Source organism: Zonotrichia albicollis, chromosome 12 (assembly GCF_047830755.1).
Source record: "Zonotrichia albicollis isolate bZonAlb1 chromosome 12, bZonAlb1.hap1, whole genome shotgun sequence".
In the NCBI taxonomy this organism is placed as follows: domain Eukaryota; kingdom Metazoa; phylum Chordata; class Aves; order Passeriformes; family Passerellidae; genus Zonotrichia; species Zonotrichia albicollis.
In genome coordinates, this window is record NC_133830.1 from 14605181 (window position 1) to 14621247 (window position 16067).

The window sequence follows — 16067 nt, forward strand, 5'->3', positions numbered from 1 at the left end:
GCTGAATCAAGGTTGTCTCCTGAGCTGTGCACCTTGAGGAGATCAGGGTGAAGCTACACAATCCTGGCTATGTGTGGATTTTGGGGTAGGGACTGCCCCGTAGGACAGTGTTATCCTCTGAAAGTTTATGTTCAAGTTCCACATTATTAGTACTTTCAGTTTTGTAGTAACCAATAAAGAAATCTCTACTTGCAGAAAAACTGTCCTGGCAAAGCAAATCCTTTTCCAGCTGGAAGAAGCTGCAAAACTGATACAATCTAACTTTCTTTCTGGTGCAAATCAATTTTTTCTGAGCCGTAGGTGTAGGAACTTGTTATGCTGGCTGATGTGGGTGCTTGTAAGCACACACAGGCACCAGGAATCTGCAATTGGGAATGTATATACTTTAGTCTAAGAACTCATTCAGTCTTTCTGGCACTGCTAGGAAAGGGAGCCCCTGCTCCACAGCAGTGATGGTTTTTCTTTTGACAGCCTGATTACTGGCCTACAGATGCAACCCCCAAGTCCTTGACTCCTGAAATTCATTGTAAAAACACTTCCGCCAAAACCAGACCTGGGTTTGCTCTACAGTCTGAAATATTTGACTGGAACATCAAAGTGAGTTTGGAGAGGAAGGGTTACTTGATAGAATTGATGTTGCAATTTACCTGATTCTTTTCCAACTCTAGATATTTCTGACATTGATGTTGTAATCTCATTTCTAAATACCCCTATTTCCTAAATATTTGGCATTTGGCCTTGTTTTTCATTGGATTCTTCTGAAAAGTCAGTACTTACCTAATCACTTTGATATAAACACTTTGTGAATCATGCCAGGGGTCTTCTATATAAATTTATATATGCTTGCAGGAAATAAGACAGTGATCTAGAGGCTGTTCTCATCAGTGTCAGTGTGCAGGAATTTTAAGTAAATGGTTTTATGTGTGATTTTTATAGCATAACTAAACTATTAATACTTGTGCTCTTCCAAATCATATGTGCTTACAACTCAGCAACAATAGTGGCAACTTAGTTTGTTCTGTTGGTGCTCATTGCTTTCATCTGCTCAGTTGAAGGGCCCAACTCAGCCTCAAGTTGAAAGATATTTTGGTTGGACTTGACTGATCATTATAGATGCAAAGTTCTTTGGACACACTGGCTGTAGTATTTCTGCCTTGAAGAGGATTTTTTAAAGGTTGAAGATAAGGCTGAAGGCTCCGCTTACAGGAAGATTTCAAGGATTTCTCCCTTCCCCCTCATAAAAGAGAGCAGCAACTTTTCTGCCCGGCTTGGAGGTGGCTCTTAAAATCAGATACAGACTTATCCCCAGGCTACTGAGACTGGGAGTTATGGGCCTGTGTGAATATTTCATGAAGAGGAGCTGGTTGATACAACGCTGAAACTACCTTGGGTTTGGAGGCATCAGGGTACTTGGTTGGTGACAGTGGGGACTCACAGGTCAGAGAAGAGACAAATGAGTTTGTGTGCAGGAGATACCTTTTTGTATCCCTCAACCACTTTGTGGAGACTCAGTCTCACATAATGAGGTAATTTTTTTTCTTTTTTCTCTCTTTTTTGGCTTACTTTACCTACTGTTATCAGATGTATGTTCACACAAATTGCAAGTGAAGCTCTCTGTTATTTACATGGCTTATAAATGGTCAGCAAAGTAGGATCTGCTCTGTCCCTCTGGAACAGGCTGCAAGAGAGGAAGCAAGGCTGGCAGAGTTGGCATGATGTTGGGCAAAGCCTGCTACAAAGCCAATATGTTTGTGACCATGCACAGATAAGATCTTGCACTTTAATAGCACTTCAGATTCAAAGGGGTCACTGAAGAAATTATATGCACACAAGCTTTATCTCTCTATTGGAATGGTGTTCTGAGGCAGTGCTGATAAACCGGGTGATGTTGTTTTGAATGGTTTATGAGGATAGGAAATGAAAATGCTTACTACTTGCTTAAATTTCCAGAGTGACTGAGCTCTGGAAGCACAAACAGCGGCTATTTGCCTACTGCCAAATCACTGAGAATAGCCCTGTTTCCAAGAGCAGACACAAAGTCCTTGGTGATGGCTCTGATTTGGGCTCAGTGTGTTCAATTATTTTCAAGTCCTAGTCCCTAAAATGGTGCAGTGCCCCAGTGCTGCCTGCATTCTGCCTTGTTGAGTCAGACACCACCTCCTGAGGAGCTCATGTTCTCCTGCAGGATCTGAGCACTGCCCACACCCAGTCCTGCTGTGCTCCAAGAAGGGCAAGGCATAGCCTGGGGCCAGGTGGTTGCAAGCTGTGCTTATGGTCTTTGTTCCTATGGCTACCAGGATGATGCTCTCCCATCCAAAAAGCAGCCAGATGACTTTCCCTCCATCCCCTTTGCCTGCCTGTACACAGCAGTGCTGGTCAGGACCTGCCTCTGAGTAATCCACTTGCCTTCTCTGGAGGGTGTCATCTTAAAAAGAACAGTGACACATGGTTTGATACAAACTAAAAAAATATATTCTGAAATATATCCAGGGCAGGTGTTGAAATCTTATTCCTTAGAGCTAAAGTCTCCAGCATTTTTGATGGCATACTTCTTTTGCTTGAAAGTTGCCTTTAGGAAGAACATCCTTAGTAGATCCATCATGTAAATATTATCTGTTATTCCAGTGCCCCACTCAGGATTTTTTCAGCTGAGTGCTTCTGATACCTGAAGAAATGTTCTTATACTCTTTGCCATCTTTTCACTGAGAGAGTGTCCATAAGGAAACACCACCCAAGATGTTTTGGGTACTTAATCTGCGCAGTGATGGTAATAGCTGCAAGTATGTAGTATGTTCATGCCATTTCCTCTTGTGCTGTCTCTTGTTACGTGGAGCAGAAGTTCAGGGAGTTGTAGAAGGTGATAAGATCCTCCAACCTCCTTTTCTCCAGGCCAGGCCTCTCTGTGAGCTCCCTCAGCCGCTCCTTGCAGGACTTTTTCTTTAGATCCTTCACCAGCTTTGTTCTCTGGGCACAATGTAGTGAGGGCCCCAATACTAAATCAGAATGAAAGAAGGAAGGAATCTTGTTAGGTAAAGATGTGAAGGATCAGCATAATCTCACACCTTTATACAGTGTAATGCAGTGAAGAAGCGTCAGCTCCAAAACAAAGAATCCTTCTCCTGACCTATCCTGCTCTGGAGGTGCTACTTCCTCGCACAGGACAAGTGTTGTAACTCATTTCTGTTGTTGCAACTCGTTTCTGCCATTTCTTGCATTTAACCAGCTCCATTTCCAGCTCTACAATGGCTGAGGCCATCTGCTTATCAAAGCAATGATGAGGGGAGCAACTCTGTTCTTGGTAGTCTCAGCTGACAGAAACTGCCTGTTATTTGTTGTAATTAAGAAACAGTCCAGTTGGACAGTCCAAGTTTCAAATACTAATTTGTCCAAAGCATCTGTAGTCCAAAGAACTCTATTAAATTTCTCTTCAAATGAGAAAATGTTGTGCCACCACCAGCCTGTTCATATTTTAAATAGTCTAATCATTGACACTAAAGGTATGTTGCAAATTTTGGTAGTTAAGACTGAGTTTTGATGTTTATACCAGATTTTATATGGCTGTAAAACCTACAGTTAATATTTCTGGCATAGATTACACTCACAATACAAGTGGAAAGGGTTTCTTAAAAAGCTGAACAAATGGGAGGTTGGGGGAGGGGGGGATGTTGCTCAAGAGGGTTTGGAACATTAGAATGGAAAAGTAACAAAAGCAGCACTGAACTCCCAAGACACTGGAAAAGCTGAAATATTGGCAGAATAATTGACATAGCTGACTTAAAAATATTCTGTCAGCTGTTAACCCTTCTAGTGCCAAAAAAAGCAATCAATTCTTGCCTGAGAAGCTGAACACTAATGATGATGGTGATGATTGAGACTGAGTAGCAGTAGCAGAGATCCTTGTACTAAGACATACTCAAAATCAATACTTTGGGAAATTAGGTGTTTAAGGAGGACCTGAAAGGCACAAATATTTCATGTAGAGTTTTTACAAAAACACAGTTAGATAATATTTGCAGTGTACAGAACCAGAGTTCTGAACAGTATCTGATATTGCTAAAATATTTATCTAAATACTAGAAAGGTAAGTCTGCAACCAACCCCTTAAGAATGCTCACCAATTTTACAGCTCTTGTCTTTCTGGTCAAGAAGTGCCATCACGGTTAGAGCATCAAGCATGGAAAATGAGCAAAGAGCTGAGGTTTAGGGAATGATTTCTAGAGAGTTTGGTTCACCACAAGTCAGATATTCCCAGACAAATCTTGGTCAGAAATGTAGTGTAGTAGGTCTGGGCTTTGTAGTTTTGTAACAGTGGTGAAAAGTACAGGTCAGAGACCATGGAAAGGGGTACAGCCTGTTAGAAAGTACTTGGATGTAAAAGCAATTTTAATAGATCAATGCAAAGTTTTACGTCAGCAGAATTGAGAAAGACTTGGAAAAAAATCTGCGCTTTTAAAGTGTGTTTGCTGTTTACAAAATATAGCTAATGTGAGTGAGTGGGAGCAGTCAATATTGTACATAATGATGAAGAGTAAAAAGAGAAGCTATTTGTATTTCACAACTCTCCTATCACTGTGTTAGAAAAACATATGAACCTTACATAAGGAAGTGAGTTAAATGAAGAATATGAGCACTTTTTTTTTTGTTGTTGCTTCCAGGAGAGTGTGGAGCTTAGTAGAAAAGGATTGAAAATATTTTTATGTAGTATGCATCCTGAGTACATGATGCATACAGTTTATATCTGTAAAATATTATCCTCTCCAACATTTTCATTAGTCTTGCATTTGACTGAAATCTCTGAAGATTGATGAAAATCCAGTGGGAAATGGAACTCCTCAGCCCCTCAACTTTCATTCCTTTTCTCTGGGCAGTCTCCTCTTTTTTCTCCAAACTCTTTTTTTTGATGGTGTATTTTTTGTCCAAACACCTATTACCACAATATCTGAACACCTGTGAGGAGTTCCTGTTCCAGGATGTGGTCAGGTTCAGAGGGACACAAACTGATGAATATCTCATTACCTCACTTTGTGTGTCACCCCACACACATCTTTTTTGGCAATTGAATCAAGAAAGGAGATTGGTGCAGGATTCGTTTACAAAATGCTTGGCAGAGGGAAGGCAGGAATGGGCAGGTGGAGACAGGACATCCAAATGCTGTGGGAACAGCTGTTTAAAACGGCCTGGAGATGACCAAAGCTCTCTTTGAGGCTGGCAGTAGGCTTTACTGAAGGATCTGGAGCAGCAAAGCCCAATATTTTTTATATAGGGTCCCACTGTCATCACCTTCCCCCTGTCCCAGGCCTTACCTACCTCTGGTCTCCCTGTCCTTCCTGTCCATGTCCTTACAACTGCTCCTGCCTTATTCCCACCTCAGGTTTGAGCTTTCTAGCCCAGCCCTGCTGCCAGGTGCCATCAGGCAAATGGAGATCCCAAGCTGGTAGGCCTGGGGAATGCAGCAGCTTAAGCCCTGCTCCACATCATGCTTCAGTTTTAGTTTTGGCTTAGGTAACCCTGGGGACCTGACAACTGAAAAGAGAGGCTTCCTCTAGCTCCCAGCAAATTTCAGAGCTAGCTGAAAAATCACAAGGACTCATAGGATTTTAAGGATGTGGGAACAAGAAATAAATGGAGATGTTTAACTTTATTGCTTAAATAACTGCTTAAAAAAAATGAGAAACCTGTCTCTGCTGATAGTGAGATGTCCATAGATGAGCAAGGAGAGCCTCACTGTGCCAGTCTTTTGGCTGAGTTGTGGCTTGACAGAGCAGCAGCTATGCCTGTGAGACCCCCTTCCCCTCTGCTCTCTTGACTACAAAATGGGGTGATGATATCTGTCCACATGGGACCAGTGATGTGCAGTAGCCAGAAAAAACCTGTGTGAGGCCTAAGCTCACTTATCCTTGCAGCTTTTGTTGGTTTCACAAGTAACAACAGCTAAACTAATAAACCAAAAATTATTTCATATGGAAATTTTTAAAAATGAGATTGTGGTGGTGCTTTTTCCTGTAGTCAACTGGTGAAAGCATTGCTAGGTGAGGCTCAAGACTCCGTTTCAAATCCCTTCTCCGTGTTCAGAATCAGAATGTGGATTTAAATGTCTCTGATGATACAGAAGGGCCTTGCCAGGTGACTGTGAGCTGTTTCATGATGGGTTTCTCTGCCTTTCTATCCAAGTCCTTGTGGAGGTGTGTGCACTCAGCAGGGACAATCTGTCATCAATCTGAAAAATGACTAGGCCATCTCAGGTGTGCTGGAATAGCTGTCACTGGGCAGTCATGCCATTGCAAAACACTCTTCAGCTGTGCATGCCTTACTCATAAGATGTTCCTTTTCCTCTAATTACCTCGGTGCTATTGTTACTCCCAAGCAGGCTGGAGCACTATTAAGTAGTAATAACTACTGATACCTGGGGGAGAAATAAGTGTTAATAGGTAGCTCGTTAGGGGAGCTCCAGGAGGAGCACAGAAAGGGGATTTTGTCTTGTACAAAGCATAAAGCTCCCATGAGTGAGTCTGGATGAAGGCTCCCTGGCAGGAGAGTTGCACTCAGAAGACAATCAGCTTGGTCCTGGGAATTGAGCTCTGTCAGGTCAGAGAATGAGAGAGCAATACGGACAAGCTGAGCCTCTGTAGTTTGTTTTATTTTTGTGTTTATTGTGGTTTGCTTGTTATCTGTATCAGATGTGGCCAGCAGAACTAGGGAAGTGATCCCTTCTCTGTACTCAGCACTGGTGAGGCCACACCTCGAGTCTTGTGTCCTGTTTCGGGCCCTCAGTTCAGGACATTGAGGGCCTGGAGCAGGTCCAGAGAAGGGCAGAGAAGCTGAGGAGGGGTCTGGAGCACAAGTCCTGTCAGGAGCAGCTGGGGGTGTTTAGCCTGGAGAAAAGGAGGCTCAGGAATGACTCTGCACAACTCCCGGCAGAAAGCTGTGCCAGGTGGGAATTGGCCTCCCCTGCCTGGGACCTCATGATGGGGTGAGAGGATGTAGTCTAAAACTGCTCTGTGCTGGACATCAGGAAGAATTTCTTCACAGCAAAGGTGATCAGATATTGGAAAAGGCTGCTCTGGGAGATGTGGGGTCACTGTCCCTGGGGGTGTTTAGGGAAAGGCTGGTTGTGGCACTCAGTGCCATGATATGGCTCACATCAGGGAGTTTGGTTGTAGGTTGGACACAATGATCTCGGAGGCCTTCCCCAACCTGATTGATTATATGATATCCAGAAATTTTTCAAACCAAATAGAAGACGCAAACTGGTGTTGAGTCAAGCCCCTGCTCTGGCTATGGGTATATGGAAATGAGCTGGGGTGATCAGGATGGGCTGGATCACTTCAACCTGCTTTGAGTGCCACTCCTCAGACCTTTCTTCTGTACTGTGAGGAGCCTTGTGTCTCCCCATTCTGCTGAGGCAGCAAAAGGAAAAGCTGAATGAGCTTCACCTTTCACAATGCAGCTGTATGGGGAGGTGTTTCTGGGTAAGAGCACAGTGGGATGCTCGTGTTGCCAGCTGGACAACACCTTGGTTTTCTTCCTGTTTTTTCCCTTCCTGATGATGAAGCTTTAATCATGTGATTTTCCACCATTTTGAGAGTGGCCTTGGGTGCTGCTTGGAGTCTGAGTTTTCAGCACCACTTGTCCAGGCTGCCATCTGTGGCCTTCCAGGGCTCACTCCCTCCTTCTGGGAGATGTGTGAGGTTGTGAGTGTGTGTGTGTGTTATCCTGGGAGGGCAACACAGGTGGTGCACTCTCAACTGTAGCTTCTTAAGGTGTAACTTTAGGGCTTTCTAACTGCACTCCTGATCCTCCTGCTCCTTTTGCCCTACTTTAAGAAAAGAGCAGGCTCTGGTACTGCTGTCCATCCCAGTGATGTTCTTGCTGAGGCTTGCTCTAGTCTGGGGCATTAAAAAACTAGAAAGGACATACCCTGTTATCACTGTGCTGTGGAAAGAACACAGTTGTATTCATGTAGAACCGTTGCAGTCTGTTTGTAAGACATGATAGAATTGAAAAGTCTGGCACATTTCCCACAGCAAACATTGTTAATCCCCACTAGCTAGGATTAGTCACCACTTCTTACAAGCCTTGACACAAATCTAGCAAGTTATTCAGTTAATCCACACTTACAGGATAAATATTGCATCCTATGGGAAATTAGGCAGTATCTTCTTCCTCTCCTATTGTGCAGTGATGCATTGTGTCCTTTGCATCTGAAGGTGGAAGGGAAAAATGCAATAACATGTGATAGATGTTAGCAGACACCTGCTTGCACAATGCAGCTGGATCAGCAGAGAAATTTAGTATAAAATAGCTTGCTGAAACCAGTGGATATAAACAGCATCTTTGTACTCTTTGTGGCTCTGCAGAATTTTCCCTTTATACAACAATGAGCACTTCATGCCTCACAGCTGCAGAACTCTTCTAAGGGTCCCATCTTCCTTTTTGCTGGGGGTTTTCTCCTTGTGTCATCTCAAGCTGTATCTCCAAGTTATTGGAGCTGGGTGGTGCATTTCCCATCAAACTAAGGCCTCTGAGAGGAAGGTATTTCAGGCTCTGAAGATTTGTAGTATCCAGATTGCAGCTCTGAGTTTCCTCATAGGCAATCTCCAAAACAGCAAGATCCTATTGATTGGGTGGCCTGAGATCCTATTTGTCTGGGCAAAGTAGCTGAGTGGATCTGCAGAGACCAAGTTTCCAATTCTTGGGGCATTTAGCCAGGGAAGCTGGCTTGAAGAAGAGCACCAAGGAAGCTTGGAGACTTCAGTTCAGTTATTCAGTTATTAAACCCTGTCAGAGAGTTTCTTCCAAGCCTGCACATTGCAGCTGTCCAGTGAAACCATGACCACCAGTGGGCACAAGCAGGGAAAGAATGGGCTTTTTGGCTGGGGAGATCTTGATTTGTGAGCAGTTCTGGAAATTTCTGATTGCAATGTTCTTTGATCCAAAACCTTTTAAAAATAAATTATTATTACTGAAGAAACTCCTTAGACATTTAACTCTGCCAGTGCTTTAGAACAGCATACATTCCATTTTATCTTGGGTAAATAAGTAATTACATAAATTAATTAATGTTTCTTCACCTCATTGATTTATCATCTCATTTGTCTGAGTAATGTTTTCAAGGATTTTAAACTTAAATTTCACTCCCAGTCAGCAATGTGGGTTTGTAAATCTTAAGCAAGGTGCTTTTGAAAAGAGAGGAGTCATGCTAAGAACTTCTGCTTTGACAATCTGTCTGGTTGCTTACCCTCATTACTGTGTGACTAAGTTTCCTTAAATCTGGTAATGAATTATGTTCCCTCTTGCCCCATACCAAAAATTGTTGTAGTAACCATGTGTTACTACAGACCAGCCCTGACTCTCAGCATCTTGTCTGAGTGAGTGCTGGCTGCTGGGAGAAGTCAGGCAGGGATTTGGTAACGTATCATCACATCTGGTGGTGTTCATCTTGTCCTTGCCCTTTGCTTTTGAGTATTGGTTGTCTGCCTAGGAAAATTTAGGATTCATTTCCATCTTATCATGCACTTAAAGGGCTGAAATAATTGTAGACATGATAGTGGATTTTAACACAATTTTACTGCTCTAAGGTGTGAGTCCAGTGGAACTGGGCTGGTTTTAACACTTGTGCCTATTCCCCGTGGATGTGGTGAGGACCTGTTGTCACACTTGGTATCTGCTCAGTAGCTCTCCTGCCTGTAGTCTGGATTTTTAGAAACTTAAACATTTCCATCATGTTTCCTCCAGGCAGGTCAGTACTGCAGGAAGGAAGCACCCCGCTCACCAGCCAGGTGCACGGGTTGTGATGTTCCTGTGCTTCCCAAGGCCATCTCTCCTGCCTGATAAACCCTGCTGGCAGGGCTCTCTCTGACACTGCCCTGCAGCCCCTGGAGGCAGGAGCTGGTGTTCCTTTCATGCCTGGAGATGACCAGGGGGACGTTAAGGACTGGTTGAGATAAATCACTGAGTCAATGGGAACCTGCCAGAAGTATTTTTCTCCCCTCTGTCCACATCTAGAATTTACACAAGAAGGTCATGTTACTGTTGTTTCCTCTTCCACACTCCCTGTCAGACAAGGTCATTTTCGAAGCCAATGACCAGTTAAGCTTTAATTCTGCAGCCATGGAAAATTATTATCAAAAGGGACAAGTTTCAAAGTAGATGATTAACTGGCACATCCGACCACTGGTTACAGTTTAACAAGATCCTTTTGCACAACTCCCTTCATCTGCAGTGAACTTGAACTCATGTGAAAATGAGTGAGATGTAAGGGGTGACTCTACCTTACAATAAATCCTGGCTGAATAAATAGATGGTCAGAGAGAGAACAGGGTCCCCACAGAACAAACTCCTTGGAGCTCTCCTTGGAAGCCTAGATTTTGCTCCTGCTCCTAGTCCTTTGTTGCTGCTAGTATAATTCACTTTGTTTTCTTTTGCCAGAGTTGTGAGCACAGTCTCAGTTGTGCAGGTAAAGTCTGTCACAATTCTGGACTAGTGATGGCACCAAGGTGGATTAAAGCCAGCCCCATTCAGGTTTTGGAGTATTGAGGAGCCAGGCCAGGTTTGTGTGAGATGTAAATCATCAAAGAGGGAAGGGCACAGATGCACAGCCATGCCTGCAGGAGCAAAAGGAAGGATGGGTTATCCCAACATGGCCTAAATTGATCCTTCTACTGCTGTGTTTTGGCAGTGCTGTTTCCTAAAAGAAAATGTTGCAAGGCTGTGCCTGTTTTGGTGCAGAGTGTGTATCCAGTGCTTATAATCCTCCCATCTGAATCAACTGCAGGGTTTGAACATTTAAGTTTTAAATGGGTGGAAAAGAAGGCTGACAAACCAAAAAGGAGCACAGCTATGAACTGAAACCTGAAGAAGAGAAAAATAATGTCACAAGGGGGGCTTTTTTTAGTAAATTGATTAATTGCTTCAGGCAATTGCATCAGGCTTTGCTTTCTGGCTTCTCTTCACCATGTTTGAAAGGTGCATTGGGGAACTTCAAGCCATCTTGCCTCAACCTGAAATGCAGCATGTGTTGGTGTGGTTAAAGCCATTCATATCCAAACCATTATCTGCCAGTCACTGATTATCACAGACACTGACATCTCGGGAGCTCTGCCTACCTGTGTCAGCAGAGCATCTGGCACAGATCATATCCCCTTTTTGAAAAACTCATCCAAAATTACTTTTTCCAAACTTCATCCAACTTCATCCAAAATTACTATCCTGAGCCACTGCAGCCATCCTGCTTATGGGTATCCAGCCAAGCTCCTGTGCCACTGGCACAGATGTGTCTAGAGTGGCTGAGGCTGTCCCTGTTTGGACTGCAGTGCAGTCCAGAGTCCACCTGCTTACATAAGAAATAAGCAGGATGTGCCTTGCTGTGGTTCTGGGGAGGCAGAGGCAGGAATGCATCCCCATCCTGGCAATGCTCCCCAGACTCAGTTGTCTTGTTCTCCCTGAATGACCCCTTCCAGCTCACCTACAGCTGAGGGCAGAAGTTGGCCTTTACTTTGGTTTATTTATGGCAGCTTCATTTTGGTTCTGTTTCCCCTATTAGTAATAAGGAGTGAATTCTGTTCTTGGCTTAATCAGGGTAACTGTGAGCAGGCTCACGCCTGTGCACTTTTGGAGGCTGTTTTTAAAAGCTGGCTGCTATCAGTGTTATGGTGTAAAGCTGACAAATCTTTAAAGAGAAGGTCACAGGGCTGCCTGCAGAGGCCTGACATTACCTTCCACTGACAGTGACAAACTGGTGGGGCATGTCTCTGGGGTATCAAAGAATGATATCTAAAATTCACCCCTGCCTAAAGGACTAATCTCCTAAAGTCCTTCTGAATGGCTGCTGGGATAGAGCAGGGCAGGCATTTGCATTTGTCCCACTGGCTGTGCCTGCCCTCCCCTTCTCCACAATCAGCTTTGAGGCAGAGCTTTGACAGCTTTGTATGCACAGCTCAGTCAGAGACCAGAGCAAACTGGTGTCTCTGCTCGACAGCTGTTAATTGAGATCTGCAGAACTGAAAGCCTCTGGCAGTCAAAAACCTGGTTGTAAGGGTTTTTCCCTTTTCCTTTCTAGCCACATGAATGGAAACTGAGATCCTCACTTAGTGATGTGATCCCTGCTCCCAGAGCTTACAGTGAAGTTTCAGATGTTTGGGTGCAGGAGCAGAGGAGCCAGCACTGGCAAACATCTTGTTCCTGTTGGAGGTGCTGTCCTTGTTCTGGTGGAGGGAGGCTCAAGTGTGGGACCTGTGCAGTTACACTCGAGCTGGAATTTCCCTGCCCTCACTGCCTGCTGTTCCAGTTGTGTGACTGTTTGTGAGGGGTTGTACAGGGGTTTATGTCTGGTAAAACACTTCCACAAAATGTAAGATGTTGAAAATAGGGAAACAGAGACCTGTCTCTAATAGTGCCAACAAGACAGGGTTTCTGGGAAGAATATCTGAGAATAAATCAGCTGCTATGTCTGGGGATAAAGCTGACAAGAAGTGGCCCTGGAGATCTCTTTCAGGTCTGAAATAGAAGCTGGTAAAGTTTAGGAACGTGTTAAATGGTTAACCATCCTTGGGCCTCTGTGGTTACAACAACTCTTGCTGTAACAACAGCAGCAGAGGCATTTGCTAACATCTTTCTCCGTAACTCCACTGGGACCCATTAGTCCCTTGTTTCCCTGCTCTCATCAGCCTTCTACCTTTTAAAAGGCAGAATACTTATATAAAGACATTTTAAAAAAATTCCAGAATTGATTTTACGTGACAGACGTTGCTGTCAGATTTAGGAAGATGGCCAAAAGGCTAACAGAACTGAAGAACAATTGAATACAAACATTTTTCAGTGCCAGCTGACCTACTGTGTTCTAGAATGTTATTATCAGAGCAGCTTTTTCTATGCCTGAGAAAGAGAGAGGTTTCATCAAGGTGCCCAGGAGAGTGCCAGTGGGATCAGTGGCCTCATGCTCCAGCAGCCAGTACTTGTTGGATTATGCATTTTCTACAATGATTACCTATGTCCTTTCTTTTGTTGTTCCTGCCTGGGTGAAGGACTGCCCTGTAACTGCTGCCTCTTGGGAACAAGGACCTGTTTGCATTGTAGCAAATGATTCCTTGATAGAGGACAAGATTTGGTGTACTCATGTGATATGGAATATCTTTGATCCTTCTCCATCCAGCTTAGCTAAGGCATTGCAGCAGCTGACAGCGCCCAAGACTGTAGGAAGCTGGTGGTCCCAGCTGGAGGCTGTTTCCCACAGAACTGGGGTGGGTGAAAATTTGCCAAGCCTCATGTAGGCACACAGTTTGTGGTGATTGGGAGTGGGGCTGTGGCCCAGCATTATCCCCAGTGGGCACAGCTGTGAGCAGCACTGACCAATGAGCCATGGAGTGCCCAGGGGCACTGAGCAGCCACCAAAGGGAGCAGAGGGCACACAGGTGCAGGGCATCAACAGGAGGGGATAAAAGGCTGGGCTGAGGAACAAGAAGGGCAGATGCTTGAAGCCTCCTGAAGTGGTCTGGTGTTACTGTGTGTGGGTTGAAGATTTCTGAAATTGTGTGGTGTTACTCTGTGTATTGTGGCTGTCTCAACTGTGACATGTGCTGTGACAGCCTCAGGGAGTGGACCATAGCTCCACTTTTCCACAAACTGAAGTTGTTTGCTGCATGCTGAGGAGCTGGGTCAGAGCTGGACTTTGTAAACCGGCATGAGGCCGCTGCCTGATTGGCTTTGCACCTGATTATACCAGGGGAGGCTTGGCTCACTCTCCTTCCATTTCCTCCTCGTTTGACTGCAAGGTTAAAAGTTGTGTTTGCTTTTGTAGCACTGTCCTGATTTCACTGGTTTATACTGCAGATTATTAGTGGGAAGTACCTAGGCACTGAAATGTTAATGGTAAATATTTAAATCAGCATGTTTTCATGTTTTATTTTCTTATTTTGTTAGGCTTGTGCAGTTTGTAAATGGCCATAAGAAGGAACATAGTGTAAGTCTGTATTGTTACACACCTTTCAGTGTCAGACTTAAGGAAACCCCAAGTGCACTTCTGTTCTTTGAGGACAACGGCAAAGAATCAGCTTGGATCAGAGACCTCAGTGCATTGAAACCTGAGAATTTGTCTAGAAAAAACTGAAATCAATAAGGCTGTTGGTGATGGTTTAAAGAGGTAGCTTTGGAGGTAGGATTTCATCTTTCAAAGAGTGTGTGGGGAGGAAGAAGCAAGTGGCTGTGAAGGATGGATTTAAGGAGAAGCTTTTGTATCTGCACTCCTTCCATTTTATTGCTTTATTATCTGTCTGGAAGATGATGGAGAAATACAGAAACCAAATAGTTGTTTGTTTTAGAAGTATTTTAGTCTTTAGCTAGAAGGTTGGGAGAGCCCTGTATTGGCCTTAAGCCACATTTTTGTTTGTTTTTTCTCTAGGTGTCAAGGAAGGATAGTTTTCTTTTTTTTTTTTTAATTTATTTTGCTTATTGAGCTGAGACTTGTTGAAAAAGTTCCTCCAAAATGAAACTCCCTTGGGCTTGGCAGAGTTACCCTGGAATAAACTCTGCTTGTGGTATATGGGGCATTAGGCAAAATATATAGCAGGCCCTTTGCAGTGGTCTCTGTTGTGTCTTGCCAACCACACAGGGATTTCACAATTATTGCAGTGTGGAAGTGATCCAACAAAATTTATTATATAAAAGCTTTTTTTTTTTTTACAAAGACGTGGGGCAAAAAGAAGGGCAATGCACTCAGGAGCCTGAATGCTGGGCATAGAGAACATCTGGTTTATCTCCACTGGACAAAGTTCTGCCACAAAACCTGTGTGCATCAGCACAAATGTCAACAGGGGTACAAGAGCCCTCTAGGTCTGGCCAGCAACCTCAGTAGTCTAGGCAGCATTTTCTTTTAAACTTCTGATAAGGACACATCCTGCCCTGCTGTTACTGCTGTAAGAATTGTTGGGTTTAAAACTCTAATTAACTCTAATTTGCTAATGAACCATGACACTGTTTTGGGTCAGCCTGAGTGTTAAATCCCCAAATCTGTTCTGTGAAAAGAAGGAAAAAAATGTTTAGATTGGAGTTGAACAAAATAGTTTAATTAAACAGCTATTACTGGGCCAGAAGTCCTTGTTCCATTATTTTCTGGAAGCCAGGCTTGGTGTACGGTGAAGAGAAGCCCCTCCTTTCCTTTTGGAAGTGTGATATAGCAATAATGGATTTGAGGCCATTTCCTTCTTTCTTTGCATTGCTTTTTTGGGCAACTGTAAATGCTGTCTGGGTCTGGTGCTTTATCCTCTGAGGGACACAGGTTCTGCTCTGCCTTCATTTCTTGATGTCAGACAAATTCTTCTAATAGATGACACCAAGCTGAAGTTCACTGGGTGTCAAAACTCCTGGCAATATGGAGAGAAAGAATGCCCCTGTATATTCAAATATTTGAAGAATGTATTTCAAGAGGATTTTTACAATGAGGGTGGCGAGGCACTGGCACAGGGTGCCCAGAGAAGCTGTGGCTGCCCCATCCCTGGCAGTGTCCAAGGCCAGGCCGGGCACTACCTGGTCCAGTGGAAGGTGTCCCTGCCCACAGCAGGGGGGTTAGCCTAGATGACCTTTAAAAGGCTGCTTCCAACTCAAGCTATTTTTTGATTCTATGATATCAACTTATCACCTAGTTGGTGATAAGACACAAAAGAGCAACTCTGCCAGAGGAAATGAGGTTCCTGTGGCGCTGAATGAAATATTATCTTGTGTGAACCAGACAAAAAGAGGGCTCAGAACCTCCCTGTTCAGCCCAGCTGCAGTGGTTTCAAAGCAAATCCAACAACACTAAAAAGAGCTTTTCCTTTTTTTCCATTTCCCCTAAACAAAGCACTTATCATGGAAGTGAGAATGAGAAAGAACAGGCCATCCCATGGGCTGTTGCTAGATCAAACCTGGTAGGAAGCCTAACTTCCAGCTGGCATGTTACAGTGGCCAAAGGAGGTGAGACCAGAGCCTATCTCCCGAATGTCAGCTGTGCAATCAGATCCACGAAGAGGCTGGTTCAGTGCAATTCTGCCTTGTATACACTTTTTCCATCAGACAGCCATTTAATGGTTTTAACA

General features: G+C 43.9%; 1 long non-coding RNA gene across 4 annotated transcripts in view; it reads left to right on the forward strand.

Moving 5' to 3' along the window:
* The first annotated feature begins 1226 nt into the window (after positions 1 to 1226).
* LOC113459080 (uncharacterized) overlaps positions 1227 to 16067 on the forward strand; it is a 187872-nt gene continuing 173031 nt past the window's right edge. For all 4 annotated transcript variants that reach the window (XR_012582249.1, XR_012582248.1, XR_012582250.1 and 1 more), the window contains exon 1: positions 1227 to 1526. This is a non-coding gene — a long non-coding RNA (uncharacterized LOC113459080). The remainder of the gene's footprint in view (positions 1527 to 16067) is intronic.